The sequence below is a fragment of the Vicia villosa genome, unplaced genomic scaffold, assembly GCF_029867415.1.
Source record: "Vicia villosa cultivar HV-30 ecotype Madison, WI unplaced genomic scaffold, Vvil1.0 ctg.003228F_1_1, whole genome shotgun sequence".
Lineage (NCBI taxonomy): Eukaryota > Viridiplantae > Streptophyta > Magnoliopsida > Fabales > Fabaceae > Vicia > Vicia villosa.
Window position 1 is genome coordinate 97717 of NW_026706146.1, and position 21039 is coordinate 118755.

Here is a 21039-nt window from a genome sequence, read left to right on the forward strand (position 1 = left end):
GCTGGAGATGAGAAAGGGGGCATCCTCTTTCACTGGGGATGAGAAAATATGTACCCTGAATCAGAATGCCAATCTTCCGTTTAACAGAAAACACACCATCGTACCACTGATGATATGAAGAGATGTATCGCCGTAATACTGACGATAACATATACCAACGTTCCACTGAAGGTATGCTACCAACTCAATAGAAGAAAATCGAATCACCGCCTCAATAGTTGACGAAAAGCTACCAACTCAATAGTTGAAGGTAGAGACAAATTGAATAACCGCCTCAATGGTTGACGATAAGCTACCAACTCAATAGTTGAAGGTAGAAGAAAATTGATTTATCGCCTCAATGGTTGACGATAAGCTGCTGAGAACAATAAGTTGCCGCTAAGAATAGGGATCAACTTCTTCAAGGACATGGCTTGAGAAAAGGAACTGGATGCAAACTGTCACTTCTGATGAAGGGACTTACCATTTGCTGACTTTGCTGAGGAATCTTTAAGCAAAACGAACTGTCTTCTTGAAGAAGGCTGCCATTCGTTATCTCAAAGGGACTTACCATTTGCTCTTAATTGCTTAGCTCACTTTGTTTTCAAAATGTTTGAATTGTTTGAAAAGTAGGGTGTGAATAGAAATTCGAATAAGAACTTTAGCTTGTAAATAAGCGTAGTCTTTTTGAAAAGTTTCTTTGAAAAGAAGTGGGAAAAAGATTTTGAATTTGAATTTGAAAAAGAGCAAGCAATTAATAGCAACTACCCTAAGTTTAGAAATTTGTTCTTTTAGTCTTTCGGGTGAAAGGATCTATCCATACCATGAGAGGGCAGGAAGTCTTTCTATTGGATATTTGAAGGGTCATCGAGTTATCGTTCGCCATAAGACTGTCCCTTGCCATAAAGAAGGCAGGTAGTCTAAGGGAAGGATAGAATAGTCTTTTAAGGCATCATGCAAGGATACCTTAGCAATTGGGACAATCATCATGCTTTACCGAGGCAACTTCGAGGGACTAGATGATTTTTAATCTCTTTAGGCAACCTTGCTTTAGGTATCCTCGGAACCGAGGGACTTGACTATTTTTAGGCATCAAAATTAAGGCAACAAGGCAGCAAGTGATAAGGCAACAGGCAACAAGAAGGGTTACCCTAAAGGTGTGTGGGTGCACAATCACGTGGTTAATTTCGATGATATTTATCTTGTAAATTAGTGATCTATGTTCAATTCATGGTTGCACTCCCTATTTTGCTAACCACAGAGTTTAAAAATGCAGAAATTAAAGGCAGAAAAATAAGTCCTACGCTATTACAATAAACACCTGCGGGGATGGGGGAAATTAAAAGCAAAAATAAGAGGGATGAATAATTAATATAAACCCTTGAACGCCTTGATCTTTCTCGAACTCTCAATCGACTCTGAAAATTAAAAGGAAAATAAATAAAGATTAGTGTATTACAGGTTCATTAACTATGGAGGCAAACCCTATTTTAATTCAAAAGGCAAAATAAAAATAAAATGATGTTAAATAGAAACTTAGCTTTTTTGGTATGGCGGGGCGTGTGGCTGAAAGATCTCTGATTAACCCTGAAAATTGGGCACAAAGAAGAGGAATGTTAGTGCATTAAAGATCTCAACAGTTATAATGTAACAGATCAAAAATTAAAATGGTAATAATTTAAGCAAATAAATAAAAAGGGCGTGGCAAAAGGCAAACCCCGAAAGGGACAGAAATTAATTATGGTTAACAGAAGAAACAGGTAAAAAAACATAGACTAGGGTTAATGGACAACACCTACCAATAACAGTGATTAGTGATCATGATAAAATCAGGGTTTAAGGCATAAAATTTATTAGCCCAAAATTAAATTATTACCCTAACATAATTATTAGCTTGAAAAAAATGATTATTTTTAATATAATAAGAAAATTCGGGTTTTCGATTAAATAATCAATAGTTATAATTTTACTATAAAAATAATTTATTAAAATAAAAAATATAAATAAAAAGAGTTATAATAAAAATAAAGAAAGAAAAGGAACATGAAATTGTTTATGTAATTAAAAATAAAAATTAAAAAATACTTAGCTGGGATTCAGTGTGGAGGAAGCTTGATGGTCCATGGTGGGGACTATCTTCTAGGCCTTCAGATCTGGATTTGATGAAGATCTGATGGTGGCGTGTCTGGGGATGCATCGTAGTCACTCCTAGGCGCGCAGCATCGAATCTGTGATCAAGAAAATGCAAATAAAATAGTTGCAAACCCTAGGTTCGAACCCAGGTTTGCATACTATCCAAACCCATGTGCTGGCCAACTGAACCATCTGCATTTGTTGAAATTAAAGTGAAGCAAAAACTTAATAAAATAATAAGTCTATGGAAGTCAACACCTGCGCGCGTGGCCCCATAGATTGATTGACCGGCCAATCAGATTGAAGGGAGATAATTGACATGCTGACCACCCACTCACGAGTCCCCACGCGTGGTCAAAAGTCCAAGACAACTGTTCATTGTCTTCTTCCTCTTACCTGCGGAAATTCCAGCGGATTCTTCTATGGAATTTCCTGCGGAATTTCCTTCGTATTTTCTCATCTTCAACCTGCAAATTGGAAACACTAAAAACACAACGAAACAACATAGACTATCAACCCAGATCCACACAAAGACAGGCCCTGAGTTCAAATACGTCATTGTTTTGGTCGAAGACACCTTGCATCCTCAAAAACGAAAGCTTTCATCACTTATGCCCTAGCAATGGCAGGTAACGATTTAAGGCTCAAACCTTCCATGTTATACGTTGAATCTGTTCTATACATGCCCAATACTTCATCAGCATGGTTAGTTCTCATTAAATCATGGCAAATAGTAAAAAACGAAAGTCACATATATATGAATCATGAAAGATGCGATGCATGGATTTCAAGCTATTTTAAATAAATATGATGATCCATACCAGTATTTTGATACCTAAAGAGGAGAATGGAACGAACTGGAGGCTCTGAAATTGTTTTGTTGGAGCACCCGAAAATAGGCTCCTTCTTTATCAAAGTTGGAACTTTTAGAAACCCTTATTTTTCTCCTTCAATTTTCGTCCTCCCCTAGTCTGAACGTGTTAGGCATATATATATGATTGTATTAGGGCAACTTGTGGGCTTGGACCTTAGGTTATGAAGAGAAAGAAAATTTCATAAAAAAAAAAACCATGTATTTTCTTTCTAAATTTGGATAATTTCTTTCCATGCCCATGCAAACGAAATTTGGACCTTATTGTGATATTATTTGAGCCTCCATATGATTTGAAAATAAACCTCCTTAATTTGTTTCATAATTCTTGTGTTTTTACTTAATTAATTTGATTTTTTATGGAATAAAAATCTAAATAAATTAAATAATAGTCACAAAAACATGAGAATAAATTTATGGGTCCTATGTGAAGTCATAATCATGTTTGAAGTCCAAAACCTAGACCTATTAACTTATAAGTCCAAGATTGGTCAATTAAGGTTTAGTGTATTTCTTGAAATTCGACCAACTTCTGAACCTCGTATCTCCTTCAATTCTTATCATATGACCATGTTCTAGGATTTTTAGAAATCCCAAGATGTCCTCTAATTTACCCTTTTGGTTTCATCTCAATTGATTTTTCCATTTGCAAGTTATGAGCTTTGACCCAAAAGGTGTTTTTGTTGACTTCTTGGAGGACCTCTAATCTTTTGACCCATATCTCTTAAATGATGCATTTTTTGCCTTGGCTTGTGAGATACAAATTTGTAAAGAATTCAATTTCCTTCAAATTGAGCTTTGGATGGAAAATTTTTGATGTTCCATGTGAAAGTTATGGCTGGTCAAAGTTGGGTTGACTTTCTCCTTAAAAACCCTAATTTAGAAACTTAGGTTTTTGATGATTTTGGAGCTTTTCTTGATGAATCATGATCAACCCTTGATCAAATGATGAATGATACTTTAAAATGAGGATGTTGACAAAAAATCAGGAGTTTTGACTGTACTTTGACCACAATTGACTTTTAGGTCAAATTGGTCGACTGTTGATCTTTTAAGCAGTTGACTGTGCAATCTTGGGAGTTAGGGCTTGAAAACTGGCATAGGGATTCTTTGGATCATATGATAGGCCATGGGATCTTCTTGAGGTATAAGAACCTGACTTTTCTTTGAGAAAGGCAAAACCCTAGTCGGAGAGATGTTGTTTAGGATAGTGTATATTCAATCAAGTATTGAGACTTTGATATTCAAATGAGCTTTAGCATGAAAATATGGTGGGCAAATTTTGGGATATGACAATATTTTGATTGTATTTTCATGATTAGAATGATGTGTGCAAGCTTTCTGGGCAGATTGATTTAAGTTTTGATGCATGAATACCATGATTCCATTGTTAGGGTTTGGAAAACTCCAATTGGGATCCCATGTTCTAGGCAAAATTGGGCCGAATCGATGGCACCATTGAAAACGAAACACAAATTCCAATCGAACCATGACATTCCCTGGAATTTCTATTGCATATTGTTGATTTTGAGAGTTGCAGGTGTGTTAGCTACAACCATTATCGTAGCAGAACCGTAGCTGGTTCGTAGCCAAAAACCAGGCCCAACAAGGAAGAAGGAGACATGCAGGGCGCGCGAATCCAGTTTTGAAATTTGAGCTGTTTTTGTTTTAAATATTTTGTTTAGGGTTTGTTATGTTAACAGCGAATCGAAAGTGGCTTGGTGGCAAGAGGGAGTGTCTTAAGGTCATAGTACACAGGGGCATGGGTTCGATCCCTGCCTCCTGCACATATTTTTCTAATATTTTCTTTAGTTCTCTTTGATTACAGTGTAGCAACCTGCCTAAAAATTTAAAAGGTTTAGAGTCGCCACCTATTCTGAAGGGCGAATAGGAAACCCTACGCAGTATAAAGATCTGGGTAAGTTATTATAATCAGGTTGAGGGAAGGTGTTAGGCACCCTCAACCCTTTCCTATTGGCTTTGAGTCTAAGGGTCAAGTTTTATGGTTAAAAGTTAAGGTTAATAGCTGAGGAATTGAATAGGGGAAAATTTGAGATTTTAGGGAGGGGGACTCGCCTTGGTTATCCAAGTGCCTACGTATCTCCTTAGGGAGAATCAGAGTCAACGTAGTTCGGGCACAGGGTTGTACGCCTTTGAATTTGAATTGAGGTTTGAAGGCTTTTTGAATGGCCTGTCGTAGTTTTGGAAGTTGAGATTTGAAAGGCATTTTGAATTGCCTGATGGAAAAGGATGAAAATCCGTAGTATCGTGGTTTAGTGTTTTTTTAGATGTTTTGGGCGTACAACCCTGATTTGATATGGCACCGTTAGTTGCAGTGATCAATAGGTTTGATCATTATAGTTAACGGATTAATGGGGCATTGCTGGTTACTCAGATCGATAAATTCAATCATCGTGGGCAGCAAATTAACTGTATTTTAAATTATATATTTGTTTATCTCTCGTCTAATGCGACTAATAGCTTTAGTCGGGTCGAGGAGAGAATTAATGTTAATGTTTTCTTTGCCAAATGGTATTGGGATTGGGCAAACCCTAATGCATTGATAATCTTCCTAGATTTTTTGTGATTTTATAATTAAAAATGATTAAACTAAATTAAATCGAGTAATCGGAATAATCGGAAAATAAATCCTAAAACCTAATATAGCCCTAATCCTAATTTAATTATCCTAACCCTATTTGAATAATTAATTAAATAATTGATAGTTTTTTTTTAAAACAAAAATAAAAAAATGGTGAATAAGTATAGATACAGCAACATGATTCGGTCCTCCCATCTTCCTCTTAACTAAATCTAACCCTATAAACCACTACGGTGGTGACACGTGGTGTTGAATAAAACAAAAAAAATGAAATTAACAAAATATATGGTCTTAACACCAGTGAGACTTGTTTCTCTTCACACGTGAAATAACAGCAACAGGCAAATCTCTTCCTCTCAAAAATCTCAGTTTGAAACAAAACCAATCTCACCATAGCAATGAACATTATATATAAAAAAAAAGCTCACATTTGAAACCATCAAAGTCAAACAACAATGGAAAAATTACCGATTAAAGCCGTGATGTGCGTCGGATTGCGGCCGTGTGGTGATCGATGGTGGAGATTTGCGAGCGGTAGCAGCACTGTTCGCGGAGATGGTTGGGATCGTGGTTGGTGCGATCGGAAACCTCGTTAAACTTCGGATCTAGATCGGTGCTGGGATGGATTCTGAACGGGTTGAAAACGGAAGCCGAGTTGTTGTTGTTGTTGGATCTGGATCTTCTTCTTTGTTCTTTTCTCAACCTGTAAAACAAGAATAATAGAAAATATTTGTTGCTTTAAAAAGTGATGACAACTATTGAATTTGTTTGGATTAGTGTCAATGGTATAGATTTGTACAACTTGTTATTGTTTTTGTTACTGTGAATTTGTTAGTGTTAGGCCTTTAATGGATTTGTGAAAAAAAAGGGGTATGAAGTTTGGTTTATTTGTGTAGTGATGAAAATGTTGTAGATATTACTAGTTTGCATTCTTCAGGAAACAACGTGTGAGGGGAGAATGTATTAGTAAAAAAACGTTGATGGTGTATGGTGGTGGTGTGTGTATGTACATATGAAAGGAGGGTGTTTACGTGAGAGAGTAGAAAACTGTGGAATTAATCTCTATAGCTTATTCACAATGTATCATGAATAGAGAAAATCAATAGGTTAGTTAGGATTCGTTAGTTGTATGTACAAAAATAAGAAATTATGTGCGTGAGAATGAAAGGCTGAAAGTAGGGTTTTGTGAATGGAGTTGGCCTCTCCTAATACGTATGAAAATTGTCTATTTATATTAGTTGAACCAGAGTTTTCTACACCTAATGGGCTTATTACCTAAATAACTAATAACTAAATCTAATAATCCTAATATTAATAAAAATAATTCTAAATAATTAATTAAACCTAATACCCTTAATTGAATAATAACCCGATTACTAATAACCAAAATGAATAACAATAGTTAGTAAAATTACAAAACTAATAATTCTAATAATAATGATAAAAAAGTAAATGGTAAGTTGAATAAAATGAGTAAATATAAAAATAAATTATAACGACTAAAATCCCCAAAAAAGATAGATGGGCCAAATGACTGGGCCCAGGATACCTGTTAATTTCACCTCCTTTTAACTCAGGGTATTTTATAAGAGGGTGGGTTTGACAATAGGAACGTCAAACCCCATGACTCTTAATTTTGCCCTCTGATGAATTAAAAGATGTGGATTTGATCGGGGAAATTTTGGGGTATGACACACAGATTCAATGTCCCAGATCAATACACGCGTACGGTACACTTGCTTCTCTCCATCGTTAGATCATCAAACCTCCAGATCCTACGCTCTTCAGCATGTAGGTGTACCAAGGACCTCCAGCGCTTGCCCACACCAGATTATACGCTAAGTCTTCCAAAAATTTTTATTTATTTAATTACACAAATGCTTCTATTTTTTTTGTTATTTCTTTTTTCTATTATAGTTTTTATTTATTTTATTTTTATTATACTAATAATTTTCTTTTTTTCATAAAATCATTTATTTTGAAAATATTGATTTTATAATTAAATAATTAATTTGATTTAATAATATCTTTTATTTGATTAAATGACTAAATTAATTGTTTAAATATTTAATTAGGTTAATATTTTTATTAATTGATTAAAATACTTATTAGGGTTAGACAATTTAATCGAAAATTTATTTTTGCCGATTTAATTAATTAGGTAGAAAACCAATAATTAATTAATTTGGTTTTTATTATTTTATTAACCATGGTTAACTTGTGCCCTAAATCAGGGTTTGCGAGGTTTGTCGTTAGATCATCCATACACTAAAAATTTCCTTTCTTTGTGCAAATTTTCAGGGTTAGTCAAAGATCCTTCAGCCACGCGCCATACCAATCGAAAAGCTAAGTTTCTAGTTCTTTTCTTGTTTAAATATCATTTTTATTTTACTTTGCCTTTTTGCCTAAAGATAGGGTTTGTCTCAAATAGTCAATGAATCTCTCATACACTCACCCCTTGTTATTTTTTCCTTCATTAATTTTCAGGGTTGATCAACCAAATTAAAGCTCAAACCTTCGGTAACCCTAAACTCATTCTTCCGATATTATTACTTGTGTTTAACCTATTGTTTTATTTGGGTTATATTATTGCTTCTACCCCTTCCACATGGCTATATATTTTGTAACTGCTCCTGGTTTGTATTGCTTGGCCTTAAAGGCACTTAAATTGTATTGCTTTACATTATAACTGCGTGGTTAGTAATTCTAGGGAGTGCAACCTTGAAATGAATTAGGATAACTAGTTACAAGATAATATCACTTGATTGTGCCACACACACACCTTTAGGGTAATTCCTCTTGTTGCCTTGTTGCCTTTGTTGCCTATTGCCTTATGATTTTGTTGCCTCTAATTATACTAAATAATAGTCAAGTCCCTCGATTCCGAGGATACCTAAAGCAAAGTTGCCTAAAGAGATTGAAAATCGTCTAGTCCCTCGAAGTTGCCTCGGTAAAACATGATTGTCCCAATTGCTAAGGTATCCTCGCATGATGCCTAAAAATATTAAATGACTATTATATCCTTCCCTTAGACTACCTACCCTCTTTATGGCAGGGACAGTTTTGGGGCGAACGATAAACCTCGATGACCCTTAACATCCAATTGAAAGACTTCCGGCCCTCTCATGGTATGGATAGACCCTTTCGCCTTGAAAAGCTAAAAGAACAAATTTCAGAACTTAGGGTAATTGCTACTAATTGCTTGCTCTAAATTCAAAATCTTTTTCCCACTCTTTTCAAAATCAAATTCAAAAAGACTACGCTTATTTACCAGCTAAAGTTCTTCTTCAAAATCTTTTCTTATTCACATTATAAACAATTCAAACAAACAAGTGAGCTAAGCAGTTAAGACCCCCTGGATAACCATGGATACAAAGGGTGCTTTAAACCTTCCCTTTGTATAACTTACCCCCAAACTCAAAGTCTCTTTAAAAGGTCTTTTTCTGTTCTTTTAGCCTTTTTATTAAATTGGATAAAATAAAAGTCGGTGGCGACTCTTGCTATCCGCAACATTTCAAAAAATCAATTCTCCCACCGTGTTACACACGATCAATACCATTTTTTATTGTGATGATTTTGTTTAAGAGTTGAGAAGATTAGTTTATATGTTATTGCATAGAAGTTTAGTTTTAGTTTTATGTGAAGTGTATTTCCATTGTTGGTAACGTAGTATCTAAAATAATACAATTTTTTAGTTCTTAAAAAATATAATATGTGTACTTTTAATTTTGTTCATCTTACAGAAGTTAAAAACAATAATTAATTTTTAAAACTTCGTTAGAGAATTTGACTTTTGTTAGGTAGGAATAATAATAATAATATACATACATACCATGAACTAGTAGAAGACCCATGCGTCCGCACTCATTCATAACTTATATCATTTGATAAGACTTAATTGTTGTTGATATATAATTGTTATTATAAAATCACTAATAATTAAAAATATTTAAAAATGAATATGTAACAAATCACCAACCTGATAAATTCAATATATCTAATAACTATAAATATTTATTAATATCACTAATAACATTAAATACTCTCTCCATTTCTTATTATAAGCAAAACTTCACTTTTTATATACATTGAATAATTGATGTATTATGACTATATATAGTCTAGATAGATTAATTATTCAATGTATCTAAAAAGTGAAATTGTGCTAATAACAAGGAATGGAGGGAGTATTTACAAATAGTTTGTTGATTAAAATAAAAAAGGTATTGTAGTGATAGTGACTTGTGAAAATATTGAGTTTCAGTGATAAAATTCGCAGGAGTTGGTAAAATTACAATAATCATAAAAATTCAATTATGTTAAATAATCATACAAAATAAATAAAAAAATATGTAGGATGGAAATCTATAAAATAATCATATAAATTCAATTATGTTAAATATGTATTGTACTGATAGTGACCCGTAAAATAGAAAGTTAATTGTCTGTACAATTAATGAGTATTATCTAATTTATTACGGTATAAAACATATATATAAACACACATAAAAATAAAAATTTAAAATGAATTATTTAATTATTAAATAAATATAAAAAAATTATGATAAAAAAAAAGAACATGCAAGATTGAGTAAAAAAGAAAATTTTGATTTTTAAAAGATAAGAATTTGATTTCTCAAATAAAAAATATTCATTTATTAAAAAAAGTAGGTTATGTACTGAGTGAGATGAAAAGATAAAATATTAGTGTATTACTCTATAAATGGAAAGGAAATTATTATTAGACTATTTGGCCAATTACAATTACATTATAATGTGATTTATTTCTAACAAGATTAAAACCAACTAAACCAAGTCACCACAATACAGGTTATTTGTTTAATTAGCTTGTTAATTAACGTAAAATCAATTCCAAAAAAATCACAAAAAGAATGAGTTAAGTTTAATTTGTTTTATATTTATTTTTGTATATTATTTGATATTATTTCTTATCTTTTTCCTTTGTCCCGAATCAGAATAAAAGATCAAATATGGCAGAGATTGTATGCAGTTGATTTAAGACTTTTTTTTGGAAATTTATCGTGTAGTCGCTATGATTCTATCAAGCTTCTGATAAATTTTCATTAACTTTAAATCCGAGATCATCATTCACTCACCATCGATCTTCACTAACATCGTGAATATACTTGACTAGCTTCAAGATGATTCACGTGCTAACATACTAACAATTGACTTTAATTTCCGCATTTTATTATATTGTCCTTTATATTTCTTGCTTTATGCTTTATTTTATTATTTATTATTTATGTTTCTGTTATTTTTTCTTTGTCCATTTGGACATATTATTTATATTTCTGTTATTTTTTCTTTGTCCACTTGGACATATTATTTATATTTCTGTTATTTTTTCTTTGTCCATTTGGACATATTATTTATGTTTCTGTTATTTTTTCTTTGTCCATTTGAACATATTATTTATATTTCTGTTATTTTTTCTTTGTCCACTTGGACATATTATTTATGTTTCTGTTATTTTTTCTTTGTCCATTTGGACATATTATTTATATTTCTGTTATTTTTTCTTTGTCCACTTGGACATATTATTTATATTTCTGTTATTTTTTCTTTGTCCATTTGGACATATTATTTATGTTTCTGTCATTTTTTCTTTGTCCACTTGGACATATTATTTATACTTCTGCTTTTTTTCTTTGTCCATTTGGATATATTATTTATATTTCTGCTATTTTTTCTTTGTCCATTTGGACATATTATTTATATTTCTGCTATTTTTTCTTTGTCCATTAGGACATATTATTTATGTTTCCGCTATTTTCTCTTTGTCCATTTGGACATATTATTTATGTTTCCCCTATTTTCTCTTTGTCCATTTGGACATATTATTTATGTTTCCGCTATTTTCTCTTTGTCCATTTGGACATATTATTTATGCTTCCGCTATTTTTTCTTTGTCCATTTGGACGCATTGTTTATGTTTCCGTCATCTTCACTTCTTCTATTTTTAAATCAAAAGTGAGCTAAGCAATTAAGAGCCCATGGATAACCATGGATACATAGGGTGCTTAAAACCTTCCCTTTGTATAACCAACCCCCCGAACCCAAAATCTGTCAAAAGGTCTTTCCTGTTCTTTTATGCCTTTCCTAAATGTTGGATAAAATAAAAGTCGGTGGCGACTCTTGCAAAAAAATAAAAAAATATCAAAGACAAAAAAGAGCAAGGAGTCAGTTCGCCTCAAAAAACCGAGTTTACAGAACTGGCGACTCTGCTGGGGATTTGAAAAATCTTTTAAAAGAGGGGTTACCTTAGAGTTTTTGATCACTTTAATATTTGCTTATACTTGGTTATTTTGTACATACTTGTTATTTCATGCTATTCTTGATATATGTGTGGTTCCGTCACTTGAGATACATTATGGACAAATCCTAACCCGGATTAAGTACACATAAGAATTAGGTGGAGGGTATAGTCATGTATGGCATACAAGGAGTTCAGTCCTTAAAAAGCTGGCATGAGAATCCTTCCGCTCAGTGGAGGTTCCTTGTTGGTAATATATGTTTAGCATGTTTCGTAGCGAAGACATTATTGCTTTCATTGAACTGTAGAAGCTGAGTTGGCCGTAGAACCCCAACCCATCCTGGCCTTATTAGGTTGTGGCGCAGAAACTATTCAGGTGAAGACTTGGATTAGTTGTCATGCGGAGAGCCACACTCAGACGAGTTTTTCTTGAGAATATTGCTAGCTCACAAGTTCAGTTGTGCAAGCCGGTAATATCCGAAAGAAGAATGTGGACTCTGACGTATCAGTAGAACATGTTGTGCAGGTGATTAACCCTTAGTACTATCCCATGTTTGGTTCTTTAACCTCATGCTCGTGACGTTGAACTTTGGAACCTACCTTATGTGCACCATGTTTGTGTTACCATTTCTGTATATGTGGCATTCATGCATTCATACATTCATAAAAATCTTTTCCTTTGATTTCCAATGAACTCAGAGGTATTTTTTTGTAAACATCGTAAGTTTCATCAAACTCAATGGATCTTGGGTGTTGATGGGGTGAAAACTCTAATCCACCAAAATGGATGATTGATTTTGATGATAACTTGATCAATGCTTTAATCCAATGCTTGAATGTTTGCAAATTAATATCTTAAGTTTTTTGAAACTAAAAAAAAAAAATATAAACAACAATTGCATCTTTTGCATACATACATCCAAGTTATCCATGTAACTTATCCTTGTCTGTCTCCATCTTCAAAGTTATCTGTCTACCATCAAGCTGATTCTTCCTCCTCGGAATCCTCTTCCAGAAGGTTTTCGGTCTGATCTTCATTGTCCTTTCCATCAAGGGGCAGCGGGCCATGATTTAGAAGATGTTTCCCTACTGTTTGCATTTCCTCAGTTGTATTGTTTGCTTTTAAAAAATTTTCATTCCTGAATGTTAGTTTTAATGAAATGAGCATCGTATGTTTGAATTCATTTTCATCTACTATGTCTATGTTTATGCTTCTTTTACAAAAAAAAAGAAATTCTATTTTGCTTTCTCTATCAAACTTGTGTTTTATGCAAAGATTGGAGGGAGGATGATGACAACGAAATATCCAGGTTGTTGAACTGTATGCTTTCAAATAAAACTTTGCTGACGATGTACAGGCATTGTTTCAATTCCCAAACACTGGAGAAATAAGGAAGTTAATCCCTCGTCAACCCCTTTGAGCCTAGAAGTTGGTGTTTCTTTCTGTACGAAGTAACCCACATTTTAACCCGCGGCAGGGTAGTTCCCAGTTAATTTGGTTGTGCATTCTATTTTAAGAGAACCATTCAATGCACCTTTCAACAAGTGTTTTAATCACAAGCTTTCCTCTGCATACATCAAAGAAGTGCTGGAGATGCCAATCAAAAGCTGATAATGGTTCATTATAATCATTAAGCAGGATAGTCACTATCTTTCAAAAAAAAAGTATCAAAAAAAGAAAATCAAAGAAAAGCCTGCTAAGTCAAAATCAAAAAAATGACTTAGGCAAAAATTAAGGCATCCCGCTGACTGTAATTTCAAAATAAACAGTTCAGGCAAAAGTTAGGGATTTCAAAAGAAAGAAAATGGAGATAAGTCAATAAATTCTTGAACCACAAAATGTTGTGACTATCAAAAGGAAGAAGTGACTGCCATCACTAAGTTTTCTTGGCTTGTGAACTATCATCATTACAACAGATAAAATTACAGAAGTCTCTTAGAACCTGAATGCATATTTTGAATTAACTGAGTTTAAGACTGAAGATCATCACGAAGATGGGGTGGGTTACAAAAATTTTGAGCCTTATACCTTTTATTTTTTAAACCGTGAACCTGACCACGTTACAACCTTCAAAAGCCCTAATTCAAGCAAGGTTTATTTTGAAAGCATACTACAACAAGGTTGCGTAAGCTGACTCCCAAGAGATTTACCAATCATTTATGTTGATACCATATCTTTGCTTTATCTTTCACGTTGATTGTTTTAACCTTTATGTTTCGAACAGTGATTCCATTTTCTTTACAAAGTGACTTTGATTTCAAAAATATATTTTGAGCATTGCATTAAAATTACCATTCTTGAATGAACATTTTATTTGCAAGTAAGCACTCATCTTCTAGGAAGTTCAAACAGTCGAGAAACGTGGTCAGTGATCCTATCAGGGGCACGTTACTTTAAGATCTTGTTGTTCATATGTTTAATCAAGATTTGTTGATCAGAATATCCTCTTCAAGATGTATACTATGGCAAGTCTTCCCAACATTCATTTCAAGAATTGAATATGTGATCAGTTCATCCCTAACATAGTTCAATTGAAGCCATGATCAGTTAACTTGCAACAATTATTCAATCAGGGGCAATCTTCTTCAGCAATCCTCAAGCATAGTTTATCAGTCCTTCTCAAAGGATCATTTGTTTAATACAGTTATCAGTGTGACAAGAAGTTTATTCAAGCATCTTCCGAAGCAGAGTTGGTAGAATTCCCGTGTTGAGGAATCAAAGCTCCAATCTTGCCTCACAAAAGAGTCAATCCCAGTTGTCATAAATAACTACATTGCATTGAGCATTCATCATGCACAGAAAAAAATTCAACATCATGCATAGAAACAAATTCATGCTCATTTATATTTTTCCAAGTCTTGTTGTTATCAACATCTTACCTTGAGATCAAAGTCCAACTTACTTGGCATTGACCTTTAATATTATTCAATCACGCTTTACTCTTGATTGATCTTTATTTATATTCAATCATGTTTTACTCTTGATGTTGTTTGATCGTGCTTTACTCTCGGTTGGTGTCTCAATCATGTTTTACCCTTGATGTTGTTCAATCATGTTTTACTCTTGATGACCTTTGATATTGTCCAATCATGTTTTACTCTTGATTGTCTTTGATGAAGTTCAATCATGTTTTAGTCTTGATTGCCTATGATGTTATCCAATCATGGTTTACTCTTGATTGCTTTTGATACTATTCAATCATGTTTTAGTCTTGATTGCCTATGATGTTATCCAATCATGGTTTACTCTTGATTGCTTTTGATACTATTCAATCATGTTTTAGTCTTGATTGCCTGTGATGATGTTCAATCATGTTTTACTCTTGAATTCCTCTGTCAATTTATACTCCTTTCCAAATTCATTCATGTTTTACTCTTGAATTATTTCTGATGTGGGTTCCAGAGATTTTTCTTTCTGAACGTCTCTGTTAATTTCCTGTCCAAAGTTCCTTTCACGTTTTACTCGTGAAAGCTTCTGTCGACTGTTTCTTTCTTTTGTGAAGTCCGATTCTATTCCTGGATGACTTATACCTTTTCCCCAATGGAGTCTGTTTACTTCTCCCCTGTGATGTCCTGTTTCCATTTCGTGGAAATCATATACATTCATAATCATAAGCATTACATTGCATCTCAGGTTCAAAAAATGTGTTTTTATATATATTTAAGTCTCTTCAATAACTTCGAAACGAAGATTTACAATCTTCACATCTCCGGATAGAAGAAACTTAAATAGGGGCATCTGTTGCACCCCAATTTTTGACCTCTGAGATCCCATCATTTTCTAAGTGTTATGATCATTATTGTTATACCCCAAATTTTGCCCGCGTTTTTTTTTTCAAAGAGAAGTCAACAGACTTCTGTCTAAAAATTTGGAGTTTTATACAATCTTGGATTTTTATTTCATAAATATCCTGATTTTATGAATACTCAATTTTTAGAATTTTTATACAGTATTTTGGTCCGCTGTTAAATTTATTCTTACATAAACGCCAAATACTGTTTATCACTTCATACACTATTTATTTCAGATTTATTTTCAGATAAATAATGCTGACGCAGTTGGTACAGAATTAAAATTTTGCAGGCGCGGAGTCCGGGTTTCAGATTATATTGGTAACAATTAAATTATTATTGGTTTTATTTCCCACTAATTTTTATTTTTTATACTATATTATTTTTTTCAAAATCTCTTTCTTTCTTTTCAAATATCTTCCTTTCTTTTCAAATCTCTTTCTTTCAAATCAAATCCTAGCTTTATTCTATACCCCTTTTCTTTTCAAAACCTACCATACTTTTTTTCAAATCCTACTACTATTCAAACGGTACCACTCCATTCCCAACGTCTCTATCTCTCTCTTTTCACTCTATAAATACTCCTCATTTTTTCCATAAATTCTCACATCAAATTTCACTCATCTCCCAAATTTCTCAAACTTCTATCTCATAATTATTTTCTCTTCTTCCCCGGCAAAAATGGCAAAGTGGATGGATACACTTTTTCTTATAGTCATCACTATTTTTACGGTGATCATGTCCTTCTTCTGTCTGCATAGTCCTGAAAAATGCGGACCTGCGATGGTTACACTTCCGATCATCTATTTTCTGTTGTTCATAGCATGGATTATTAATCGTCATATGTAAAGTTTGTCGTATCGTCTGTTTTTTAGAATGTACCGTTCTTTATGTTTACCGTACTGTTCGCTACGTTTTGTTTAGGTAATATTTGTACTGTCAGTATTAATTATTACACTATTTATTATACCGTCGTTTAACTAGTAAGATAATATTATGTGTGTTTATTGTTAGTTAAATATTTATTTTTCTATGCATTAAATCCCTTTCAATCTTATTATTGACGGTAATTTTGTTCGCGTACAGTGTATTTTAGTTATTTATTATATTTGTGTTTTTCTAACAAATCATGTAAATAATTTCTCACCATTAACACAACAAAAAACAAAAAGAAAAAATTGACTTTAACTGTTAAGTTTTCACTTTAACTGTTACGTTAATACCCGGACAGCTAGTTACCAGTTAAACCCGCTATCAACGCAATTCTCCGTGTTTGTACCATCAGTCAAATCAATTTTTCGCACTTCAAATTTCCAAGATTTTGTTCTAGAAGTCTTCTGATAATCACGTGATCAACAGAGACTCAACACTGCACAAAAATCAGGTACGCCTAACTGTCTCCTACACAAACAGTCCCTAACTAGGTTTTTTTGTTTTTTTTCAGGAGAACGAGTTTTTGAGACCTCAAATGGATTTCATGGATCTCCATATGTCTCAAAGTACCACCAGACAAATTTTCAAACTTCGATTCGCTCGGGCGCACAGTCAACAGCTCAAACAGTCAACAGACGACCAGTTTGACCAAAAAGTCAACAGACAGTCAAAAATTCAATTTTTTGTCAACATCCATATTTTGTCAAAAGATTCATCATGTGATCAATGGTTGATCATAATTCATCAAGAAAAGTTCAGAAATCGATAAAACTCAAAATTGCAAAATTAGAGTTTTTTACCTAAAAGTCAACTAAACTTTGACCGACCATAACTCTCTCATAATTTATCAGAAAAATTCCAACCAAAGCTCATTCTCAAGGAAATTCAATTCTCTACAACTTTGATGTTGGGACCAAGGTCAAGAAATGCTTCCGCCTAAGAGATATAAGCCAAAACATTGCAGGTCATTTTCAAAGTCAACAAAAAGCAGTTTTTTGTCAAAGCCCATATCATCAAGTTAACTTCTCCAAATGCAAAAACACTTCCAAAGTGGCTTGTAGAGGACATCTTGGGCTTTCCAAAAAGTACAAGAACACTTTCATAGGATCAAAATTGAGGGATATATGCCTTGATGAAGTTGACCTTTTTTGGGAAAATGCATAAAACAAGTAATGACCAAAATTTGATTTTTTTTCAAAAAGGCCAATTCTTTTTTGATTCAATCTTGATTCCCATATGTCTAAAGGGCATCCACGACCTATCCATGATTCATGACATTTTTATTTCATTTTAATTAAATTTTATTCATTTAAAGTTTAATTAAAGTGAGATAATTCAAAGATATTATCAAAGATGCTTATGGTTGCCAATCAAGACCAATTCAAGATGCTTAAAGATATTATTGCAAGATTGAAGAGAATAACACTTGAGTGTTTTAACCATGGTTAAAGAAATGCACTCATTGAAAGAATATTCCATTCTTTTTCCACAAAATTAATCATGGCAATTCCAGCTTGCAAGGCTTCCATATCAAATCATTTGCCTATAAATAGAACTTCATTTTCTTCATTCAAGAAGAGGAAAAAAAGGGGGAGGAACACAAAGAACAACAACAATCACCACAAAGTCATAGCTTAACTTTATATTTTTGCAAAAGTTTCAAGAAACTTGTAAAAATCAAGGCTCATTCAAATAGCCACTTTCAATCAATTTCAATCACTCTATTCCACTCTTGGGACATCATAGAGTAAGTACAATGTAATTTTTAATATGTAGTAGTGTTAGGAGTTCATGAATTAAAAACTCCATATTTATGCATATTTTCAATTTCTCAAAAAAAATGTTTTAATTTTAGTTTTAAGTTGATAAAATGTTTATTTAATTTTTAACATAAAAATATTTTATTTCTTTTCATAATTAATTTATTTTACTTAATTAATTAGTAATTATGTAAATATTGCTTTTTAATTATTTTCAACCAATCCAAAAACTCCAAAAATATTTTCCTTTTAGATTTAGGTTTATATTTTTATAATCTTATATTTGACATAAAAATATTTTATTTTTATTCATAGTTAATTTATTTTGTTTAATTAATTAGTAATTATGTATATATTTGCTTTTTTTTAATTATTTCTAACCTATCAAAAAATTCGAAAAAAAAATATTTTATTTTGTTAAATTAGGTTTATATATCATATACTAATTTTATACATAACTGGATTTATTTTTCTTGTTAAGTTTAATTATTTATATAATTATTTGTTTAATTAGCTTGTTAATTAACGTAAAATCAATTCCAAAAAAATCACAAAAAGAATGAGTTAAGTTTAATTTGTTTTATATTTATTTTTGTATATTATTTGATATTATTTCTTATCTTTTTCCTTTGTCCCGAATCAGAATAAAAGATCAAATATGGCAGAGATTGTATGCAGTTGATTTAAGACTTTTTTTTGGAAATTTATCGTGTAGTCGCTATGATTCTATCAAGCTTCTGATAAATTTTCATTAACTTTAAATCCGAGATCATCATTCAGTCACCATCGATCTTCACTTACATCGTGAATATACTTGACTAGCTTCAAGATGATTCACGTGCTAACATACTAACAATTGACTTTAATTTCCGCATTTTATTATATTGTCCTTTATATTTCTTGCTTTATGCTTTATTTTATTATTTATTATTTATGTTTCTGTTATTTTTTCTTTGTCCATTTGGACATATTATTTATATTTCTTTTATTTTTTCTTTGTCCACTTGGACATATTATTTATATTTCTGTTATTTTTTCTTTGTCCATTTGGACATATTATTTATGTTTCTGTTATTTTTTCTTTGTCCATTTGGACATATTATTTATATTTCTGTTATTTTTTCTTTGTCCACTTGGACATATTATTTATGTTTCTGTTATTTTTTCTTTGTCCATTTGGACATATTATTTATATTTCTGTTAGTTTTTCTTTGTCCACTTGGACATATTATTTATATTTCTGTTATTTTTTCTTTGTCCATTTGGACATATTATTTATGTTTATGTCATTTTTTCTTTGTCCATTTGGACATATTATTTATATTTCTGCTTTTTTTCTTTGTTCATTTGGACATATTATTTATATTTCTGCTATTTTTTCTTTGTCCATTTGGACATATTATTTATATTTCTGCTATTTTTTCTTTGTCCATTAGGACATATTATTTATGTTTCCGCTATTTTCTCTTTGTCCATTTGGACATATTATTTATGTTTCCGCTATTTTTTCTTTGTCCATTTGGACATATTATTTATGTTTCCGCTATTTTCTCTTTGTCCATTTGGACATATTATTTATGCTTCCGCTATTTTTTCTTTGTCCATTTGGACGCATTGTTTATGTTTCCGTCATCTTCACTTCTTCTATTTTTAAATCAAAAGTGAGCTAAGCAATTAAGAGCCCATGGATAACCATGAATACAAAGGGTGCTTAAAACCTTCCCTTTGTATAACCAACCCCCCGAACCCAAAATCTGTCAAAAGGTCTTTCTTGTTCTTTTATGCCTTTCCTAAATGTTGGATAAAATAAAATTCGGTGGCGACTCTTGCAAAAAAAATAAAAAAATATCAAAGACAAAAAAGAGCAAGGAGTCAGTTCGCCTCAAAAAACCGAGTTTACAGAACTGGCGACTCTGTTGGGGATTTGAAAAATCTTTTAAAAGAGGGGTTACCTTAGAGTTTTTGATCACTTTAATATTTGCTTATACTTGGTTATTTTGTACATACTTGTTATTTCATGCTATTCTTGATATATGTGTGGTTCCGTCACTTGAGATACATTATGGACAAATCCTAACCCGGATTAAGTACACATAAGAATTAGGTGGAGGGTATAGTCATGTATGGCATACAAGGAGTTCAGTCCTTAAAAAGCTGGCATGAGAATCCTTCCGCTCAGTGGAGGTTCCTTGTTGGTAATATATGTTTAGCATGTTTCGTAGCGAAGACATTATTGCTTTCATTGAACTGTAGAAGCTGAGTTGGCCGTAGAACCCCAACCCATCCTGGCCTTATTAGGTTGTGGCGCAGAAACTATTCAGGTGAAGACTTGGATTAGTTGTCATGCGGAGAGCCACACTCAGACGAGTTTTTCTTGAGAATATTGCTAGCTCACAAGTTCAGTTGTGCAAGCCGGTAATATCCGAAAGAAGAATGTGGACTCTGACGTATCAGTAGAACATGTTGTGCAGGTGATTAACCCTTAGTACTATCCCATGTTTGGTTCTTTAACCTCATGCTCGTGACGTTGAACTTTGGAACCTACCTTATGTGCACCATGTTTGTGTTACCATTTCTGTATATGTGGCATTCATGCATTCATACATTCATAAAAATCTTTTCCTTTGATTTCCAATGAACTCAGAGGTATTTTTTTGTAAACATCGTAAGTTTCATCAAACTCAATGGATCT

At 32.5% G+C, this 21039-nt stretch overlaps 1 long non-coding RNA gene across 1 annotated transcript in view; it reads right to left on the reverse strand.

The window, feature by feature from the left end:
• Positions 1–348: 348 nt before the first annotated feature.
• LOC131640611 (uncharacterized) overlaps positions 349–21039 on the reverse strand; it is a 38157-nt gene continuing 17466 nt past the window's right edge. The window contains exon 3 of the long non-coding RNA XR_009295288.1: positions 349–6288. This is a non-coding gene — a long non-coding RNA (uncharacterized LOC131640611). The remainder of the gene's footprint in view (positions 6289–21039) is intronic.